The sequence below is a fragment of the Brassica oleracea genome, chromosome C5 (genome assembly GCF_000695525.1).
Source record: "Brassica oleracea var. oleracea cultivar TO1000 chromosome C5, BOL, whole genome shotgun sequence".
Lineage (NCBI taxonomy): Eukaryota > Viridiplantae > Streptophyta > Magnoliopsida > Brassicales > Brassicaceae > Brassica > Brassica oleracea.
The window spans coordinates 25,444,727-25,455,578 of record NC_027752.1 but is presented as its reverse complement, the minus strand read 5'-3'; the positions used below and the strand labels follow the sequence as shown (position 1 = coordinate 25,455,578).

The 10,852-nt window shown below is 31.6% G+C and overlaps 2 long non-coding RNA genes across 2 annotated transcripts; both read right to left on the bottom strand.

Annotated features, from left to right (window-relative positions):
- Positions 1-373: 373 nt before the first annotated feature.
- On the bottom strand, positions 374-7,379 carry LOC106343738. Its single transcript, XR_001270002.1, has 3 exons — positions 6,755-7,379; positions 1,173-1,609; positions 374-764 (listed from the first exon to the last, which is right to left on the bottom strand). It is a non-coding gene; the product is annotated as an uncharacterized LOC106343738 (long non-coding RNA).
- A 2,090-nt stretch (positions 7,380-9,469) lies between these two features.
- Positions 9,470-10,769, bottom strand: LOC106293868. The gene is made up of 5 exons (XR_001260666.1): positions 10,647-10,769; positions 10,418-10,580; positions 9,996-10,101; positions 9,880-9,927; positions 9,470-9,782 (listed from the first exon to the last, which is right to left on the bottom strand). It is a non-coding gene; the product is annotated as an uncharacterized LOC106293868 (long non-coding RNA).
- Positions 10,770-10,852: the final 83 nt, after the last annotated feature.

The window sequence follows — 10,852 nt, the reverse complement described above, 5'->3', positions numbered from 1 at the left end:
TTAGAAGAGTTTATAGATCATTTATAAATTCTTACAAAAATTATAAGTAAATCTTTACGAAAGTATTTATAATGTTTACAATTCGCCTATAAATGTTTGTAAATTATTTATAATTACTTACAAAATCATTTTCTAGCCAAAAGCATCATTATTGTATGTGTAATTATATAATTCATAAATCATTTTGTAATGATTTATATCATCTTATAAGGGTTTATAAGAGCTTTTTCGTTTGTGTCGATGGGTTTAGGACATATTTATAAGAGTTGATCAAATATATGAGAAATATAAATCTATTTATAAGGGTTTATTCAAAAGATTATAAGAATTTAATAATCTTCATAACACAATTTATAAGGGTTTGTAAATCAATTTAGAAGTGTTTATAAATCAATTTAGAAGTGTTTATAAAGGATCATACAAGCCACTCTTTATGACCCTGAAGGCTATCAAGATTCAAGGTTTTGACAGCGACAGTAAGGCCAGTGCCAGGCTTAACAGGAGCAGTTCCGTTCTCCTCCACCCATCCTTTAAAGACACAACCAAAGCCACCTTCTCTGAGAAGACTTTCGGGTCTGAAATTTCTTGTAGCCAACTTGAGATCAAGGAAAGTAAACTGCTTGAGGTGAGAATACATCTTAAGCTCTTCACTATAGGAGTGGACAAAGAGCTTTCAGCATTGGTGGTTGTTGCTATTGTAGAAGAAGAAGAAACAGGGCCAGCTGGTTGCTCATTTGATTTCACAGTTGCTGCCGACTTACTTCCTAGTGTTAAAAAAAAAAATATATAGATTAGGATGAAAGTAGTTAAGCTCAAACTCTGATTCTGAAAGTTAGGTAAACCAACCACATTGGACACATACGGGAAAGAATCTTAGATGGAAATTATAAGTCTATTTTTTGAAATCAGCAAAAAGTAATTCAAAAATCAGTAATAAGAGAACAAATTATTTCAAAGTCTATAAATATATTTATAAGAGTTTATAAAAACATTTACAAATATTTATAAGAGTTTATAAAATCTGTTATAAATTCAAAAATCATTTATAAGAGTTCATATAAATCATTTTACAAGGTTTATAAGAACTTATAATATATTATAAACCATCTATAAAGGTTTATAAGGGTTTTAAAATATTTATAATGGTTTATAAGACTTTATAAAGGGTTTACAAAACCACAATGTTAGATGAACGCCTCGGTTCTGCAGATGCACATAATGTATCCAGATCAGATATATAGCCTTCTAGGACCTTTCTCACAGCAATAGCAAAAGCCTGATTAACAAGAGTATAGTAGCTCTTGTTATTGGCTTCTTCATTTTCACCTACTTTACAGCTCCCCTCTGTCCCTCAACTTCCAACTTGAAGTTCGTGAAATGGGTCTACGAAGTTATGGAGAAGAAAGACCAAAGAACCAAAGCAGCCTATGTTTCGAAGAATCTGTCCCAAGGCGTCAGTGCTTGATAACCGATGCCACAAGCTCGGAATTTGGTGGGTTGTCCTATCAGCTGGCTCAGAGCATAATATGGAAGAGAGCTTATGTATGCTAATAAGAGAAGACTCAACACCTTGCAGGGCATTCAACGCCAACCTTACCAAGCTTGATTCCTATTAAAAAGCAACAAAATTGTCAGAGAATGTGGCGAAAAGTAGAAGTAGTCTCTCAATATACGTCTTTCATCCAAGCACTAAAGATATTCCATTGTTCTGTAATTAATTACTAAGAATAGTAATCTAAGAACATCACATCGTAATCTTCCCTAAGATAACGATTTCGCCGTAACTCAATACAGTACATCGAGTACTAAACTCAAATCAATAAAATTGATCCTTCTTTTTCCCCAAATCATTCCCTATTAGGTTTCCGATCCTAGCCACTCAAGCGAAATGCAAAGCTCATGTTTCCACACATACAAACATGAAAAGCGTAAATGGTGAACTTACAGAGACAGAGGAAGAAGACGGAGGAGAAACACGAGTTGGAGGAGGAAATTGGCAGCTCTGAGAATGTAAGGATTCCCAATTACTGCTTGGTGGAAGGTAAAGCTCCTCCACTTTGAGCTTCTCCAGAAGCGAATCAAGGCTCGTCGTCACCGTCATTATTTCTCAATGGAGGAGAAAGTGAGAGATCGTCTTGTTCGCCTGAGTTTGTAGAGTTTGTCAGCTTCGTCGGAGAACTCGTCAGCGTCGTCGGATTTGATCACCGTCGAATTCGAAATCAATCTGAGGAACTCTCAGATTTGGAATTGGGGGAGAAAGAGAGTAATTTAAGTTTAATTATTCAGGGGTACAATGGTATTTTGTCTATTAAAATTTTAATGGTAAAGTTGATATAGATGAAATGTGGTATTAGGAAAGTGGTATTAGTGACAATTTCCCAAAAATGATTATATACAAAATATAATAGTATATAACTTACATTTAGTTTATTTGTTATTTACAAAATATGCCATTAGAAAACTTTAAAATTTTAATAATTCATTAAAGATATTAATGACAAATCAATTTTAACTATAAAATTAGTGTTTATTTTTATTTATAAAAAAAAATATGTTGAGAAAATATAACAAATCTTACTAAAGTTTTTAATTTTTTAAACAAATAATGATTAGTTTAGTAACAAAATAAAAAGTCAAAAGTCATATAATTTTTCAAACTTCTCTTGACCAAATATGTAATTTTAAAAATAAATATTTCAAATTCAATTGATAATATTCCAATTTTACAATATAAAATTATAGATGCTAAATTACAAATTTTTTAATGCAACATGAGAAAAAATAAATTATTTTGTGAAAATCAAAGTAATATAATATTTTGAAATTTTAAGTTAATAACAAAAAAATTAATACCATAACATCCAAAAATATCAAATATTAATAAAATTAACTAGAATAATATAATAGATGCTCTATGCACAAAATCTACTAAAATAATTGATCTAAATTACTTTAACTGAACAATGTATTTACTTATAATTTTTTGCAATATACTAAAATAATTAATACATGTTAAAGTATAGTATTTTTTTGAAAACACAACATAGAAATATAATTATCCGAGAAATATATTTTCTGTAGTATACTAAATAAAATTTTATACGTATTGTATTCAAACTGGAGAAATTGTTTTTTTAAAAAAACATATTTTAAAGAAGATTCTCAATTTGATTATTTCATATTATGAATTTATTTGACCAAATTCGAAAATATATTACTTTCATATAAATAGAGATCTAATGGAGATCTGTTCCATAGGATTGAGATATATGATCTAAAAGAAACATATTGTGAGCTTTAGTTTTGAGTAGTTTTAAAGTTAATAAGAAACACTTCGGCCACACCCAAGTCTGTGCCAATTTATACTATTAAAACTGAAGTCATGACTTCTTTCATGTGTGATTTTTTTTTATTTGGACCGTCCCTAGAAAATTTATTAAATTTGCATAACTTAATTATAATATCTTTTAATATCTTTATTTTTATTTGAAATATTAATAAATATCTTAAAAAAAATGTCTAACAAAATCTTTCAAATATCTGTTAGAATCTTTTTAAAATATATTTTTGAAATTAGTTAATTAAAATTTTAATTATCACAAAGTATAATTAGAAACTAAATTTTAATTTAGTTTTGATTATAAAAAGAAATTAATAATTATACAAAATACTAATAATAATATTTTAATGATAATAACAATTTTAAATTGATTTTATTTTCAAAATTAAATTTAAGAAATGTTTTAAAGATGTTTTTTAAAATAAATATTCATTTCTATTTCTATTTCTAATTTAAAAGTAAAAATATTTTATCAATTTAGCACATAAATTATGACTTATTTCATATGAAAAATTTTCAATTTAGACCACTTAAAAGTCATACTTTTATATGATTTTACCATGTAATACAATTAGTTTAGACAACTTAAAAGCCATACTTTTAAATGATTTTACCATGTAATAAAATTAATTTACACATCCATTCATTGATGAAATATTTGATATTTATTAATATCATATATATAAGATTTCAGTCTACTGTTATTAATGTTTGTGTATTTCTCTGAGGTAAAAACTAATTCGGTTTATTATTTAAACAAATATAAGAAATTGGATTAATTAATCACTATATACCAAATTATCTATTATGTAGATTAAACTTAATTTGATTTCTACATATATTTCAAATTTAGAAATAAAACATAAATTATGTAAATCAGTATTGTTAAATAATAATATTTTCAAAATAAATTTTGTTTACAAAAATAAAAAAATTATAAATTTTATAGTAATAGTGTTATACGCCACATAAATATTATTATAAAATTAGATAATATATAACACCAAATTATATTAATCTATCGATATATTTTATTGCATAACATAAAATATGTTAGTATAAAGTTCGCACGGTCGTGCGGATCAAAATTTAGTTATCAAGTAATTTGACATTGTGGCCTTTTCATTAAGGAATAGAATACATATACGATGTTATATAATATCAAAGTAATTTTTGTAAATTAGTATTTTGTAAAGAGGACTAATTACTAAAAAAAAAATTCAATAGGCTGCACGTGTTTTGGGTTCATTGAGTCAATTATTAGTTAGGCTCTCACGTGTTTATTAGACATGTTATTCACTAAGTTTTTTTTTTTTTCATTTTTTACTGACCTTTTATTTATTTAGAACTTAGGAAAACTACAAACTTATCACCAAAGTTGCCCACAACCGGGAAACTTATAAAAAGCCTACCTGTACAGGAGCGATGCAAAAAAAACTACTATCCAAGAATAGCTCAACTCTTTCACTCACCTTCAATGCTTCTTATCTTGAAACGCTCCTCACTGCTATTACTCTGCAAAACTCACAAATTTTCAGACCTGCTGCTCCTAGAATAATCCCAGCCAGGTACCAAGCAAAGTTATGTCTGTCCTTCTAGAGGTGTGAACTCTTGACAAGGGATCTAGACGTGCTTGAATGATTTGCTTCATCTCATGGATCACAGCCTGAGCCGGTCGAAAACTCTGATTATGGATTCGGGAATTCCTTTCCTTCCAAATATAATATAAGGATGCTTGAAACACTAGCTTAATGATCAGCTTCACAAACTCATCAGGCGAAGGATTCATAAGCTATCTCAGAGCATCTTCAAACAAGGCGGGGGGATTTATATTCAATCTTGAACAGAAAAACGCCCATACTTCCAAGCTGAAACTACAATCAAAGAACAGGTGTTGTCTTGTCTCATCTGCCACATTGCATAGAATGCAAGTTGCAGGCACCTGCAATCCCCAACTCCTCATTCTGTCTCTTGTACCCAGTCTATTTCGCGCAATCGCCCAAGTTATAAAAGCGTGTTTTGGTATCCTCCCTTGAAACCAAACTTGTCTATGCCAGAACACAGCCTCCCCTTGAGGATGCAATTCTGCCCAAGTGTCCGCAGTGGAGAAAGAGCTCGAAGCAACTCTGTTCCCTGGCTTCCACAAATAGATATCATTCGCTTCAGAGGAACAAATAGGAGCTGCATCTGGTAGGCACTCTCGGATCAATGAAATAACTCTATTCCTGCTACGGCTCCTCCTCAACCACCAAGTACCATCTATAAATGCTTCTGCTACTACCGCATCCACATTTAATCCGGTGACCCCTGGCCCTCTAGGTCATGTTAGATCAATCAAAGGGCCTAGAGAAGTCCAATTATCATGCCAAAAACTCGCAGCAGAGCCATTCCCCACCTCACTAATTAACATAGGCCGCGCAATATACCTTAGATTACACAAGCTCTTCCAAATCCAGCTATCACACCTCTGCGGTTGCATCTCCCAAAAATTACTATCTCCAATCACTAAGTTTCGTGTAACAAATTTGTTATAATTGGTGATTTATTGTATTTCGTTGTCTATGTATCCGTAACTGCAAGGCTGCCCATCCCAAATAAAATTACATGCTAAGTACTAACTGATTCGAAGCTTCGGACATTAGAAATGGTTCTCGGCGTATAATGTTGGTGTAATATGTTGAGCCTCAGTAGTTTTTACATCCTAAGTTCAGTAGCCCCCCCTTACGTTTATTTTAAAAATTAGGATTGGTGTTTCTTTTGATTATGTATTGGTTGCTATTATTCTTGGAAGATGACTTAAACAAATGTTTGCCCAAACGAAAAAAATGAAGTAAAGGAGATCTGTCTTAAAGGAGATAAGGAGAGGCTATGTTAGATGATATCTATGTTAATAGAGGCGTTGCGAAGGTGGTTTCAGTAAGTCAGTGGTAGAAATGGAATAGCGAGGCATACGAAGAAAGTGAAAGCTTGAGGGAGCAATGCATATTCGTCCATTCAGATGCAAGAAACTTTTAAATTACGTTAAGGCCTTGTCTTAGAAAAAGATTTAACACTATTTTAAGTATATTTTTTTCAGATCTCATTGTTTATATTGTAAATAAATAGTTATGAACCATACATTTATCATCCGGTTGGTCAAGAAAATAAAGTTGAAAAAGAAAATACCCAATATCTACATTGGAATATTTCTTTAGCTTTTAGTGATTCTAGTTCAGTCGTAGCATAGGATCTGAGAATATGAAGACGCAGCTCAGTGTATATATTAACCCGTCTTCTACAGCTTTTCTAATGTCATTATGATATATGTCATGCAATTTTGTGAGTAAGAAACATGGGTATCATAGCAGTTTGAAAAAGAATCAGAACATATCATGCCTATATTGGTTCCATCAAAAGGGAAATCAAAAGGTTTACCTAAACGGCAACGTTTCAGCGTTTGCAAACACGGGTTTTGATAAAGGAAGAGACTTTTGTTTTGGGTGGCTGACCTGAAGGAGACGCGATAAAGAATCAGGCCAATGGATTGGATCAGCGACTTAAACGGCGGGACAGTAACCATGAACCAACTGATTCTTTTTTGAATCCACTGTTTCAAACGCCATTTTGAAACGCATACCACTACACCATCTCATCTTCATTGCTGATCTCACGATGAAAGTGCTCCAGCCAATCGTCAAGAGATGATGACAGCAAGGCGTTCCCTGTAGATACTCCGCCATGTAATCTAGCCGTGGGAAAATCTGAACCGGCAATTAACGAATAAAGCTCACATGTTGCTCTTTGTTGATGCTCTTGCTCCGCCGGATTCGAGTTGAAGCTCATCTCCTCTATCTATCTCTCTCTCTCTTTTTGTGTGTTTTATTAGGAGGAATGAACTTCTGATTCTTAGGAAGAAAAAATTCATATTCATAGTGGAAGATTCTAAAAAAGGAATGAATGAGGGATTTCATTGGATGTGGGATCGTGTGAAAAGTGGTAACCGATGTTAATGTGAGCATTAATGAAGATGCATGAATCAAGTTGATTTTTGTAACGATGCCCAAATACACTCACGGGGGAGGAAGTCCAATCACGTAGCGAAACACGTTGGCTTCCAACCAATCTTGATCGGAATTATTCGTTACCGATAAAACAGCTAGATTTTTATTGGCGGTTGATTAAACGGAAACTGTTGTACTGCATCCACTCTCTAGGTTTCGTATACATTGTTTTGGAGAAAAAAATGAATTTGGACTGCGGTAAACAAATTTATAATCTCATTACCCAAAATTCTAATTCCAAACACTATGATCTAAATATAATGAAGCCCATTAGTAACCCATCACTCTCAACTTGCCACGTGTGAAGCCCTCTTTTCCTTACTTGATGAGGTGACCGTAGGAGAAGAAGAGAAAAGTGGTATTTACATAATAAGATGTGGAACAAAAACATAAACAATGAGATTATAGAGTTACATAAAATATAACATTAAAATGTAAATCATATTCTTAAAACGTTTGCAATAACATCAAAGTTATAAAGCTGTTGATAAACTAGCAAGGACTATTATCTTATGTGATCAAAAATGGAGTATGTTCCATACTTGTCCCTCATTCATCTAAATCATTGTACACCTTGATCATTAATAAATATTTAGAATGCAAAAAAAAAAAAAAAAAATCTATTAATAATAGCAAACCCAATTAATTCGAACGGGTATGTCTTTTCACTACATATTTTTGTTCATAACCATTAATGACACTTTTTCGTTTATAACTACTTTCATTTTTTTATCTCAATAAATTCCTACGAATATGCATTTTCATTATACAGTTGATATACATCTTCGTTAATAACTGTTTATAATACCTTTTCATTTATAACTGTTTTCATTTTTTACTCATAATTTTTTATTATATATTTTTGTTCATTATCGTTCATGGAACCTTTTTGTTTAGACCTACTTTCATTTTTTAATCTCAATTAGTTCCTATGATATGTCTTTTTTTTAAATATAATTTTGCTTATGACAGTTTACTATACCATCTTTGTTCATAACTGTTTATGGTATTTTTCGTTTATAACTGTTTTATCAACCGCCAATAAAAAATTGAATTTCTTTTTAATTTATGTTTTTCGATTGTATTTATTTCGTGTGTTTATAACCATATTTTATAGTTTTTACTTTGTTACCACTTTTGGCTTAGAAAGTTGCATCTTTTCCACGTATGTCTTTTCAACTCTATAAATTGTGTTTTGTACAAAATTCTTTGCGTTATCGAATCATAAATTTTGAAAGCTCTCAAACTATTAATTTTTAATGTCTCTGCAATCCAATATATTTTTGAATAATTACGAATTTGTGAGAGGAGATAGAGTGAATTGCGATTTCTTTTATTTTGACCGACAAATAATCCACTTGTCAATTTCTTTCCTCTCTTCTCAGATTATTTATTATTCCAACTTCTTCCGTCTCTGATTTCGGTAAAAATTCTTCCAATTTTTATCCTGCAGTTAATTACAATGTCTATTTACTCAGTTTTTATCCTGCAGTTAATTACAATGTCAATTTACTCAGTATTCATTGTTTCTAATTAATTTTATGAAACATTATAAAACATTGTATATCGAAAGCGATTTGTAATTAATAGAATTATGAGATCATATTGTTTTTTTATAATAATCATTTTTTTCAATTAAAGTTAAAGTAATCTTCATTATTCTTTATTTTTCAGAGTAAATAATTTATATCTTCATTACATGTAAATTATTTGATGTTTTGTTAAGTTGGTTTGCATAATTTAATTGTGATCTTTAGCTGTAAGATTTGTTTGGTGGTATGATTTTATTGTTATTTTGTTTTGGTCGTTATTCATGAATCATGATTAGTTTGAATAAGTTCTTCTTATGCTTAGATTCCTTGTGCATAGTTTGGTGCTTGTTATTGATTTGAAATGTAGGTGGCGTGTTTCGGATTCAGTTTTGTTTTACAGGTAGAGGCCATGTAAACACTCAGATGTGTGATTAAGCAACCTAATACTTCTTTGAGTTAGTGATTCTCCACTTTTCGTCCAAATAGTCAAGAGTTGGGAAGGTTAGTATTTGAAGGTGGTGACAGGTTTATACAATACTTTGGTTTGACCCGTTGGCTTTATTTATCTAAGCCTATACTATATCTTAAAGATGTAATGATGACAATACTGTAGACAATCCTTTACAATGACATGGTTAAAAGATGTTAGTAAAACCTAGGTTGAGACAATACACATTAGATGAGAAAACAATCTCTGCAATTACTGTGAGAATACATTACCCCAATAGCATTGTCATCATTACATCTTGAACATGGAAAAGATGTGAAACCCTGCTGTAGCTTTTGATAGCACTTAGAACAGGAGAAGGAGCACCATCCATTGATTGTCTCAATTTCACTGAATTTGGCTTTGCAAAGGAACTCAAAAGTCTGCAGGTATAGACACGTAGAGGAAGACTTGAACGATAAATTTTAGATGAGCCAAAAATGAATCCACGATTGCAGTACCAATAAGTAAATTACGTACCTGAGGTGGGTAAACGAAGACATTGAGCCAGACCAAGACCAACCTAGCCTAGAGGGGATAAAACAATAGTTGTAAGAAAGTTAATAAAATATTAGGATGAAGTTAGACTTTCTTACACTTTAAGAAAGTTCTTGCTGGCTTGAGTTTCCTGATCATAATAAAAGTGTGTTCTGGACGTTGCGCTGAGGAATAAGCAAACACAAATTTGCACTATCTGTAGAACTAAACTAAACAAAGTAAGAATTAACTATTGTTAATCACTTTATGAAAGTGAATTCTCATTTTACTAAGAAACTCAGATCCAACTAACAATATCCATACATGTATCTAACAGAGAATACAAAGGAATGTCCTCAAAGCATTGACCAATTTGGAGCATATAAAAGAAGACGATCAGCAGATTTAATTTGGCAAAAAGGAGAGAAAATTACAATTTTCTGGGATTCTTAAAAGAAACATTAAAAGCTGACCACAAAAAAAAAACAAAAAGGTAAACAGAAAAGTAAAGACATGAGCTCCTTCATGAGAGTTGTGAGACCTTTAGTTATCTGCTCTTGGCTTCTTCATGAGAGTTGTGAGATCCAGAAGCTAGCAGCCTTTCTTTACATTGCCAGTCTCCCAAAATCCCAGGAGAAGAACTTCGACGGTGGAGCCGGCTTTCAAATTGGAGTGTAGTTGAGAAACGTTTGCCATTCCAATCTCTGTAATTTTTGGAAAGAAAATGATTTAGGGGAATGAACTAATGAAATTCACAGATGGGAACTCACATCTTTATAAAGAAGAGGAAGCATTTCGACCGATGAAGAAAAATCTCAACCGGCGCAGAAACCCTCCGAACGGATTAAACTCGTCGATTTCATCAAACCCCATCGCTCGAACGATGGAAAAAAATCTTTAGAAGAAGCCCAATAAATGTCGCTAAATACTTAATGAAACACATAGTTTTAAGCTATGGGACACGTGTCGCCACGAC